The sequence below is a fragment of the Globicephala melas genome, chromosome 19 (assembly GCF_963455315.2).
Source record: "Globicephala melas chromosome 19, mGloMel1.2, whole genome shotgun sequence".
In the NCBI taxonomy this organism is placed as follows: domain Eukaryota; kingdom Metazoa; phylum Chordata; class Mammalia; order Artiodactyla; family Delphinidae; genus Globicephala; species Globicephala melas.
Window position 1 is genome coordinate 55546631 of NC_083332.1, and position 11094 is coordinate 55557724.

General features: G+C 42.0%; 1 protein-coding gene across 3 annotated transcripts in view; it reads right to left on the bottom strand.

Moving 5' to 3' along the window:
- Positions 1-11094, bottom strand: part of C19H16orf46 (chromosome 19 C16orf46 homolog) — a 37646-nt gene that overhangs the window by 13454 nt on the left and 13098 nt on the right. The window contains exon 1 of one of the 3 annotated variants that reach the window (XM_030863257.2): positions 9079-9271. The exons of 1 other annotated variant lie outside the window; for it this stretch is intronic. The gene's annotated coding sequence lies outside the window, so the exon portion shown is untranslated. Of the gene's footprint in view, positions 1-8221; positions 8344-9078; positions 9272-11094 lie in introns of those variants that run through there. One more of the 3 variants, XM_060289848.1, reaches the window with a different exon arrangement.

Here is an 11094-nt window from a genome sequence, read left to right on the forward strand (position 1 = left end):
GAGAACAGATGTACCACAAAGTCAAAACTACCAGAGAATAAAGCTTACGAAGGTGACTTGGAGACACTCCATAAATAATTGGCCAACTACTCATAAGTCAAAGTACTCAAAGCCTTCTCATTGAATTTACTGAATGCAAAAGAAAGGGCTTGAAATGCAGAGGAAAAAAAAGTAGACATTACCTTCCAGATCTCTGACCCCACACTATGATGGTGTAGTATGTTAATGAAGAAGTACAGAGACTACCAAATGCCTTTTTGTTATACATCTGGCAAAATCAATGGCGCTTTGACAGCCTAACCAATCTGTAACTTAGAATACAAAGTGTCCTGCTCCTGAAATGAACAAAGATTTCCATTAAGCTGCCACTGGCCAGTGGCAGAGACACACCGCTATTACAGCGGAGTCCAGCAAAAGGACACGTCTTCTGTTGCTATGCTCATGGATGTGTTGGATGAAAGTTAAAATAGGGTGGCAGGGGTTGAAATTCTTGTAAACCAGGAACAATGACCATATCTACTAAACCAGGAACAATGACCATATCTACTATTTGCAAATAAATAATGCTGCCCAGAGAGAAACCTACTTGAAAAGAGAAGACCCCCCCACCGCAACCCCAACCAAGAACACAAAGACATTTCCAAAAGGCTAGTAGCTGAAGAGAAGCTAAGAAAAGGGATAGCAGAAGACACAAGAAGAGACAGATAGAGTATGCTGTATCATTACATAAAGAAACTTTGTATTTCCTTGGTCAAGAAGGTGATAATGTAGTTACTTTATCATTTTAACAAAAGTAGAAATGGGTCTATTTGAAAATGCCCATAAAACTCTGAATTTTTGTTTGTTTTGTGTGTGTTTGCCCCCGATATGGCTTAAGCTGTCAGGTTCTTTTTGGAAAAGGTTGCCCTGGCAGCCTTACCAGGGTATACTTCAGTTTGACATGGTCACTGTCTGTTAGCCTCAGCTACCTAGTATTAGTCAAGATAGTCAAGGTTATCATGCAATAACAGGCAATCCCAGGGGGTTTTTTTCCAGTGGTAAAAAACAACATAAATTTATTTCTAACTCATGCTACATGTCCACTGTATGATGTTTTGGACTCTGTGGCACATTATCCTCACTCTGGAACTTGAACTGATGGAGACACCATCCTGGGAAACCGTAGCCAACTGCGATGGCAGAATGTGATGGCAAACATGGGGAATCACTGGCTCTTATTTATTTATTTTTTTGTGTGTGGTACGCGGGCCTCTCACTGCTGTGGCCTCTCCCGCTGCGGAGCACAGGCTCCGGACGCGCAGGCCCAGCGGCCATGGCCCACGGGTCCAGCCGCTTCACGGCACATGGGATCCTCCAGGACTGGGGCACAAACCCACGTCCCCTGCATCAGCAGGTGGACTCCCAACCACTGTGCCACCAGGGAAGCCCTCACTGGCTCTTAGATGTTTCTGCCCAGAAGTAACTCATATGACTTCAGTCCCCATGTGATTAACTGGAACAAGTCACAAGGTACTGCTTAGCTTCAAGGAGAAGTGGAGATAATACTTCCTCCTCTATCTCCAGAAGGAAAAGGAAGCCAGGTTTTGGTGACCAGTAGTAATGTCTTGGTTCCACACTGGTCTGGTATCATCAGAGGTGAGATACAAAGCAAATGACCTTTAATAACTATAAATATCGCTACCTAAAATGTAGACATTTGTGGTCTTTGAAAATAGAGTCCAGGGGCCCTGGAAATGGGAAGTCCTAGATCTTGGGAAGATAGGACTATAAAGTTAAAATTATTTTCTTAAAACTGTTTTCAATTTTCGGGATTCAAAAACGTATGTGAAAATACAAAGGCCCAAGAATAGATAGACAATCCCAAAGAAAAAGTTGGAGGAATAACTGCTGAATATCAAGGTATGAATCTAGAGCAGGATTTATTATAGATATTAACAAACTGGTTTTTAAATTTATTAGGAAATGTAAAAGGAACTATAATAGCTAAAACCATTATGAAAATGAAGAACAAAATGGAGGAATCACATTACCCAGTTTAAAAAATTACCATAAAACTATAGGAATCAGTATGGTATCTTGTTGTGGTCATCCATTTACAATGCTTGGTGTCAGTTTATTTAGCTCTTGTAAAAATAAAATACAGTGTGTGTGTGTGTGTGTGTGTGAAAAAAAAAGAAAGAAAAACGTTCTGGAGGTGGACAGTGGTGATGGGTGCACCAACAATGTGAATGTAGTTAATGCCACTGAACTGTACACTTAAATATAGTGGAGATGGTAAGTTTTATATTATTTATATTTTATCACTATTTTTTAAAATAAAGAATAATGCCTTTTTAAACTCAAAAACAAAACAACAAACAAAAATTACCATAAAACTATAGGAATCAGTATGGTATTGGTGAATGCAGAGACAAACAGATCAATGGGCCAGAATAAAGAGTTCAAAAATATGCCCACATAAACACGGCCAATTGATTTTTGACAAAGATGCAAAAAAAATTAATTGCAGAAAGAACATCTTTCAACAAGAATGTTGCGATAACTGGCCATTCATATGCAAAAAAATTAACTCAAAATGGATCATAGATCTAAATATAAACCATAAAACTATATAACTTTTAGAAGAAAATACAGAAAGTCTTTAAGAACTGGGGTTAGGCAAAGTGTTCTAGACATGACACCAAAAGCATGACCCATAAAATAAATAAATAGATAGATAAACTGTAGATAGATAGATAGATAGATAAACTGGTCCTCATTAAAATTATGAACTTTCACTCTGCCAAAGGCTCTGTTGGAGAATGAAAAGAGACAAGCTACAGACTGGGAGAAAATATTTGCAAATCGCTTATTTGATAAAGGACTTCTATCCAGAATATGTAAAGAACTCTGCAAACTCAATAGTAAGAAAATAACAACAAATAGAAAATTGAAAAATTATTTTTGCCAAATACAAGATGGACAAAACACTTGAACAGACACTTCACCAAAGAGGATATAATAAGCACATACTTCTTAGAGGGACAGAGGGCATTCAGCCACCCAAGACTGAGCAATAACAGGTCTGTGATGCCTAGCTCAGTGTGTGCCTACCCTATGCCGGGAGATGCAGGTAACCTGTTGAACCCCATTTGTGATGGGGATCAGGGATCACAATTATTCCCCACAAAAAAAAAAAGCACATAAAAAGACATTCAACATCATTAGCCATTAGGGAAATGCAAATTAAAACCACATATTAAAATGGCTAAAATTAAAAATAGTGACCCAGAAATCCCACTACCGGGGATGTACCGAAGCAACCTAAGTGTCCATTGACAGATGAATGGATAAAGATGTGGCACATATATACAATGGAATATTACTCAGCCATAAAAAGAAACGAAATTGAGTTATCTGTAGTGAGGTGGATGGACCTAGAGTCTGTCATACAGAGTGAAGTAAGTCAGAAAGAGAAAAACAAATACGGTATGCTAACACATATATATGGAATCTTAAAAAAAAAATGGTTCTGAAGAAACTAGGGGCAGGACAGGAATAAAGAGGCAGGTGTGGAGAATGGAATTGAGGACACGGGGAGGGGGGAGGGTAAGCTGGGACGAAGTGAGAGAGTGGCATGTACATATATACACTACCAAATGTAAAAGAGATAGCTAGTCGGAAGCAGCCACATAGCACAGGGAGATCAGCTCGGTGCTTTGTGACCACCTAGAGGGGTGGGATAGGGAGGGTGGGAGGGAGACACAAGAGGGAGGAAATATGGGAATATATGTATATGTACAGCTGATTTACTTTGTTATAAAGTAGAAACTAATACACCATTGTAAAGTAATTATACTCCAATAAAGATGTTAAAAAATATATATATATATTGACAATACCAACTGTTGGCAAGGACAGCAGCAACTGGAATTCTCATACATTGCTGATAGAAATGCAAAATGGTAAAGCCCCTCTAGAAAACAATCTGGCAATTTCTTATAAAGGGAGACATACACTCACCAAACTATGCAGCAATCCTACTCTTGATTACTATTCTAGAGAAATTAAAACTTATATTCACACAAAATCTGTACATGAGTATTTAGAGCAACTCTGTTCATAATTGCCTCAAACTGAAAACACCCCAAATATCCTTCAATAGGTGAACAGGTAACCCAACTGGTATATGCATACAATGGACCACTACTCAGCAATAAGAAGAAACAAACTCTCTCTACGTATAATGACATGGATGAATCTCAAAGGCATTATGCTGAGTGAAGCCAGTCATTTTCAAAAAATTGTACTGCATGCTCTACAGTATACAGGAGTGTATACTCTATATGACATTCTCAAAAAGACAGAACTATAGCAATGGTAGACAGATTGGTGTCTATATATATATGTTAAAATTCATAGAACTTTACACAAAAAGTCAATTGAGATAGCACAACATAACCAAAATTTTGGTAAAGTTTAAAAAATGCCTGTTGATAAAGTGTAAAATGTCAATGGTAGGAGAGTAAATGGGTATAATTTGGAAAAGAGTTTGGCATTAAAGATGAAAATTTACATTAAAAAATAACTCATGAGAGCTCTTTATAAACTATGTATAACTATGAGACATTATTCTTACATAAGTGTTATGTTAATTGTTGGATCTGAGGCTTAAATTGGAAGTGTACATTTTTATTAGTTGGGCCTTTGTTGTAAATGACAGAATCCTCATTGATTTTTTTTTAATCTCATAACTCCTAATTTGTCTCTCTTCCCTTCCCTCTCTTGATTGTAACCACAAGTTGTTTTTTTTTTTCAAAACAAACAACTTTTTATTGAAGTATAGTTGATTTAAAATGCTGTGTTATTTTCAGGTTTACAGCAAAGTGATTTTTATATATATATTCCTTTTCAGATTCTTTTCCATTACAGGTTATTACAAGATATTGAATATAGTTCTCTGTGCCATAAAGTAGGTTCCCGTTTATCTATTTTATATATTCCTCATTGGTTTTTAATAACAAAATTATCAGAAGTTATTAGGTAGCCTACAAAATCTTCAGGGGAAGAGTGGGTCAGAAAGCCAGACTTTGAGGCTATAAAGTGAGGAAAAATTTGTTCCTGGAACTATTTATTCAAAATATGTAACTGACTCAGCTTTCAGAAATAGGACACTTGGGATTGGATTCCAAAGCTCTGCCACCCCAGCCCCAAAGTATCAAATGCCTCTGCCACCATCACGACAATTTTCTTTCACCCCTTCGCAAACGACCACTTCTTCCTGTTATTCACTTCTCAATGCATGTATTGTGAGGGTGCATCTAATTGGTGGAAACTAGGTCACATGCCAGAATCCTTGCTACAAGGTAGTACAGGGGTCTTGAGTTTTCTGTTCTACCTCAAAGAGGGTACTCATAATACGGTATATATTACCGAAATGTAAAGATGCTGGGCTGCGACCAATTTCTACCACAGCATTGCAGAGTCAGTCTTGTTTCTCAGGAAACTAGTTGAAGAAAGATAAGCTTGAGGAAAGGAAGGACAACTAACGCTTGCCAAGTGTTTGATATCATTACAATATTAGAATAGGCAGAAGCTGAATTGCCTTTTACGACCTAGCCTCATAAGTCACATCGTTTCACTTTTGCTGGACTCACCTGGTTGACCAACCACTGAGGTCATCCCACACACAAGAGGAGGGGACACCCACACTCCACTTCTGCATGGGAGAAGGATCAAAGAATTTGCAGACATGTTTTTCTGACTCTAAAAGTCCATGCATGCTTTTCTTCATGATATTGTGTGGAAATTCTTGTTCCTGGGAATCCAATACCAATCAGAAAGCAGCAGTCTGATGGTTCTGGCGGTATGAGACTCTCTGTCTAGCCACATTGAGAAGGGTGCAAGGGACATCCATAACTGGTCCCTGTCTTTATTGTTCTTTATTAGAGATCAGTCTATTCAGAATGCTTCAACCCCAATTCAGAATGCTTCAACCCCACTCTAGGTGGGAAGGGACAGCTCAAAATGACTCAGTCAAATGTGCACGTTATTACTAATCAATACAAGCCACCAGCTGTCTGTGATCAAGGTTGGAAGAATGCCAGAAAAGAAAATATAATGGCTGGAGGGGAATGGGAATCATTATATTGAAAATGAACAATTCCGAGACAAAGATGACATACAAGAAACACTGGTTTCAACTCAGCTAAATAAAAATAAAAGTCAACATATATTTATATCTGGTACCTATACTGAACCTCTGAAAGAGAGGAACTCATAGTTACTGATTATTAGGATAATTTTATTAATGAGAAAACATATGGGAATGTTGGGAAAATTTCCGTGGTCACTGTGAGAAAGTTAGTTCTCCCAAAAGAGCCATTGTCTTTCCCTACATTGCAGCCTCTCTTACAGTTGTGTTAGAGCCCTGTGACTAGTCTAGCCAGCAGAACGAGTGGAACTGATTATATCACTTCCTGGATGAGACATTTAAGAGGTAAAGTGTCCCTTCAGTTCTCTCTTCTCCTCCCACTATGACCTTGGAAGTCACATGTTGAGTTGGTAGCATCACAAAACGAAGGAAGCCTGAATCCCGAGTCACAGCTTTGGGAAGAACCCCCATAAGCACTCATCAGACTATGCATGAATGATAACACACTTAATGAGTCAAGCCATTGAGATTTTAGGATCTGTCTGTTACTGCAGCAGAGCCTGACCTCTACCAATGAACACAGTCACTGAGATTGTTAGTGTCAACTGAAATTCCAAGGCCAGACCTTTCTGATTCTAGCGCTGATTCATTTAACTATTACACCTGAAGCAAAAGAAGAAACTAGCTAGCTATAACATAGTTTTTAAAATAACTGGATGAAGAGTTACGTATTAAAGGGACTAGAGTGCTATTTACTCCTGTAAGTTATCACTATTGTATATAAAGCTACATAATGATAGAAAACAAGAACTAGCTTCAGGTATGAAAGAAAAATAAATGTAGTTTTTCTATGAAAAAATACCCCCCAAAAGCGTATTTCAGCACTATAGAAAGGAACAAATTTCTATAGGTATTCTACCGTGCAAAGCCAGGCTGGTACGTATCATAAAGTCAGAGTAAAACATGAATATTACAGATTAAAAGTATCAGAATACAAGCTCCATTCTTTGGAAGACCAAGAGTGTACTTGAATCAATTCAAAGGTAAAATGATTAGAGGTGGAACTAATAGTGTATAAGTGTGATTTATGTTCACGGAGAGAAACTGGGAAAATAAAAAGAAAAAAAAAACCTGTTGCAGTAGCTTTTCTACAGTATTCCTGAAAGATAATGTAGTAAATTGAATTCTGCCAATCCTCCCTCCACAAGGTTTCCCATCCTAATCCCTGGGACTATGAATATGATGTGCTATAACATCCGTGAGTAAGTTATATTATGTGGCAAAAGGGACTTTATAGATGTAATTATGGTTGCTAATCAGTTGACCCGAAGATAGGGAAATTATCTTGGTTTATTGGGGTGGGCCTAATCTAATGATATGAGCCCTTTAAAAGCAGAGAGTTTTCTCTGGCTAGCAGCAGGAGTAGCAGCAGCAGAAGTCAGAGATTCAAAGCACGAGAGGAATTCGAGGCACCTTACTGTCTTTGAAGAGTGCCGACACTCTTCTTTCTTTCTTTTTGCCATCATCTTTGCCACATATTCGCTATCACCTGTCCATGCAGTCAGACCACAAATGCCTTACCCTCTATTCCTATACCTAGTTGACATATTCTTAATCAATTAATGATGAAGGGAATGTTAATGGGCCAGAAGAGGTGAAAAGCCCAGAGTGTTGAAGTCAAAAGCAGGTTGTTTCTGTCGAAAGCAGGCTGTGATTACCTCAAAACTCCTTACCCGCTCCCTGGCTCTACGTCATGCCCACACACCTACCCCCACTTTCCTAGAAGTTTCAGGTTTCAAAGAATCTTGAATCTATGTCAGAATTCCAGCCAGGGAATGTCGGGTCTCTGGCAGCCTCACTTGGAATTCTGAAAGGTTATTCCTGTGGATCCTTATCAACATGTGTTGAATGAAGAAATCAAAGAATACAAACACTCTTAGCCATGATGGAACTTAAGTTTCTTACTGCAGAGCTAAGTTTTATGCATATGAACTGGTTAAATAGGTCTTGAAGATTGGCCTGGGCATGCTGATCACTGGCAATATAGCTTCTAAAGGAAAATGATACTGGGACTGCGACCTAACTTACCGTCTGGGAACACAACTTGGCAGTTGAAACTTCGCCTCAAAGGTTGCACCACCCCATTCGAACAATTTGTTCACATTTTCAAGAGTATAAATGTTATCTCCCCATGTACATTATCTGTGCTTTATGCTTCTTATACACCTACAAAGCACAGCAGCTTTGATTATTCACAGAATGATTCCTAGACAGCAGTTTCTACAACCATCCCTCCCTACCAGAACATTTCTACTCCAATCCCAGTCTCCAACTCTTCTGCTTTTTCCAGTCACATTCATTACTCACGAAGTGCCTATTAGATGCCTAGCACTGGTAGTAAAATGGTAAAGCAACGCCCGTCTTCCCGGCTCTCACACAGCATACAATGTACAGGAAAGTTCAAGTCTTGAAACACACACTCACTCCACCTGTGGCTCCTGAAGCCCAGGCAGTTGACACCTGGCTCCTCTCTTTCCTCTAGTAGCCCCACCCCTCCCCCACAGGCCCCTCCCCTTCTTCCACGATCCTTCCTTCTTCCTCATCTAGCTCCTCCCGTTCCTCCAGCAGTTCCTACCTTGCCACAAAAGATGCTCCCCTTCTTTTTGAATTTTTAAATTTTATTTTTTATACAGCAGGTTCTTATTAGTTATCTCCTTTATACATATTAGTGTATATATGTCAATCCCAATTTCCCAATCCCCTTCTTTCAATAGCTATGCCCTCCAGCAAAGCGCTCCCGCTTGCCCCACAAGCCCCACCCCTTCCCCATTGGCTCCTCCCCCACAGGCCTCCTTCCTTTCGATGGCTCCTCCCACTGCCCCACCCATTCCGCGCCCTCCTCCCCAGGCCCTCCCCGCTCTCATTCCAGCCCGGGCCCACCCTACCTCTCCTTTTTGCCTCCCCGCCTCAGAAGGCAGTTTCCTTCCGAACTGGGCAGGGGGTCTCGCGCTGCAGCCCGTGGAGTGGTCTGGGGACTTGCCCCGGAGGTGGGGAAGCGGCCGCCGCCGCTCACACCCTCCTGTGGGGCCGGCGGGGTACAAGGCCCCCGGATAGCTTAGTCCCCGCCGGCGGCCTGCAGAGGCAGTTGCCCTGGGTTACGGACGCGCTGGGGGCGGGGCGGTAGGCGGGCCTGCGGGGGATTCGCAGTGGAAGTGACGTATACGCGCCACGCGCAACAAAGCTGACCGCGGTGGGCGCGTGCTCCCGGCAGGCTGTGCGCGACCGCGAACATTCCACCCGCGCCTGAGGAGCTCACTGCAGCTGAGAGCGCGGGAGGCCGCCTCGCGAGGTACCGTGTAGCCTTAAGTGCTGGTCAGGGAAACCCACCGAGGGGTTGGGTGCCCGTCGGACCCTGGAGTTAGAAAGTGAGGGCTTTGGGACCAGCTTCCCCTCAGAGACCCAGGACCTCTCCCTCCGCACTGCTGCCCTTGGCACGGATAGTTCTGTGATGGGGAGCGGCTAGCAGCGTCCCTGGCCTCTACCCACTAGATGCCAGGCGACCAAAAATGTCCCCAGACTTTGCCCACTGTCCCCCAATCGCCTCTCCCCCATAAGGACTGTGCCAGGGTGGTGCAGGCCAGTAAGTTTTTAAGGCGCCACCCCCTGTCGTGTAGAAACGCAGCCTGTGAAGTGGGCATTGGCATCTTTTATACAAATGTAGAAAAGTAGCCCCACGTTGCTAAATCAGCTGAGGAACTCGTTGAAGACAGTGAAATGTCACCCCCTGCTCCCCTCCCAGCTTTGGTGCTGGTATCTTCGAGCATCCCAAGGTGCAGCCAGGGGTGGGAACCTGTGCCCGGAGTCAGGCATTCGTGGTAGAACCCAGCTCAGGTCTGGTTCCAAAGCCCTTGTGCTTTCTGGTTTTAAAAGTGTGAAGATTTCTGCTGGAGAAAAATATCATAAGCCTTTTATACCCCTGTGATTAAAAGCCATTTGGAGGGAATTCCCTGGCGTTCCAATGTTTAAGACTTCGCCTTCCAATGTAGGGGGTGTGGGTTTGATACCTGGTTGGGGAGCTAAGATCCCACCTACCTCCAGGCCAAAAAACCAAAACATAAAACAGAAGCAATATTGTAACAAATTCAATGAAGACTTTAAAAAGGGTCCCCGTCAAAAAAAATATTTAAAAAATATATATATATATAAAAAAATAGGGCTTCCCTGGTGGCGCAGTGGTTGAGAGTCCGCCTGCCGATGCAGGGGACACGGGTTCCCTCACTGCTGTAGCTTCTCCCGTCGCGGAGCAACAGGCTCCGGACGCGCAGGTTCGGCGGCCATGGCTCATGGGGGCAGCCGCTCCGCGGCGTGCCCGGACCGGGACACGAACCCGCGTCCCCTGCATCGTCAGGCAGACTGCCAACCACTGCGCCACCAGGGAAGCCCCATGAAGGAGTTTTTGTCATTGCAGTGTCTCTTAACTTTTTAAACTCCACACCAGAAATCACCTAGTAAGCAACAAAATTTTTTTTAATTATCACCTGACAGTTTGGTTAGGAAGAACCTCCTTTAGTTCTGTTGAAAATAGAAAATTTGAAACCACCTGACTAGCAGGATTTGTTAGCCAAGTCATTAAAGCTGTGTTCTCAGTTTCTGGGAAGTATACCTAAAGTCTTAACTAAGATTTACTAAATAACTGTTAAACTTCTTGACTGAAAGCACATTCTCCTAAGTACATGTGGAAGTGGAAGATCTGGCAAATGATTTGCTTCACACTAATTTTGCCTGCATACCCGTTTTAAACGGGCTTCTAATCACTGTTGAAGCTTAGCAGGTAAAAGCCTGATAGCAGGGGTAAGCTGGGACGAAGTGAGAGAATGGCACGGACATATATACACTACCAAATGGAAAATAGATAGCTAGTGGGAAGCAGCCACATAGCACAGGGAGATCAGCTCGGTGCT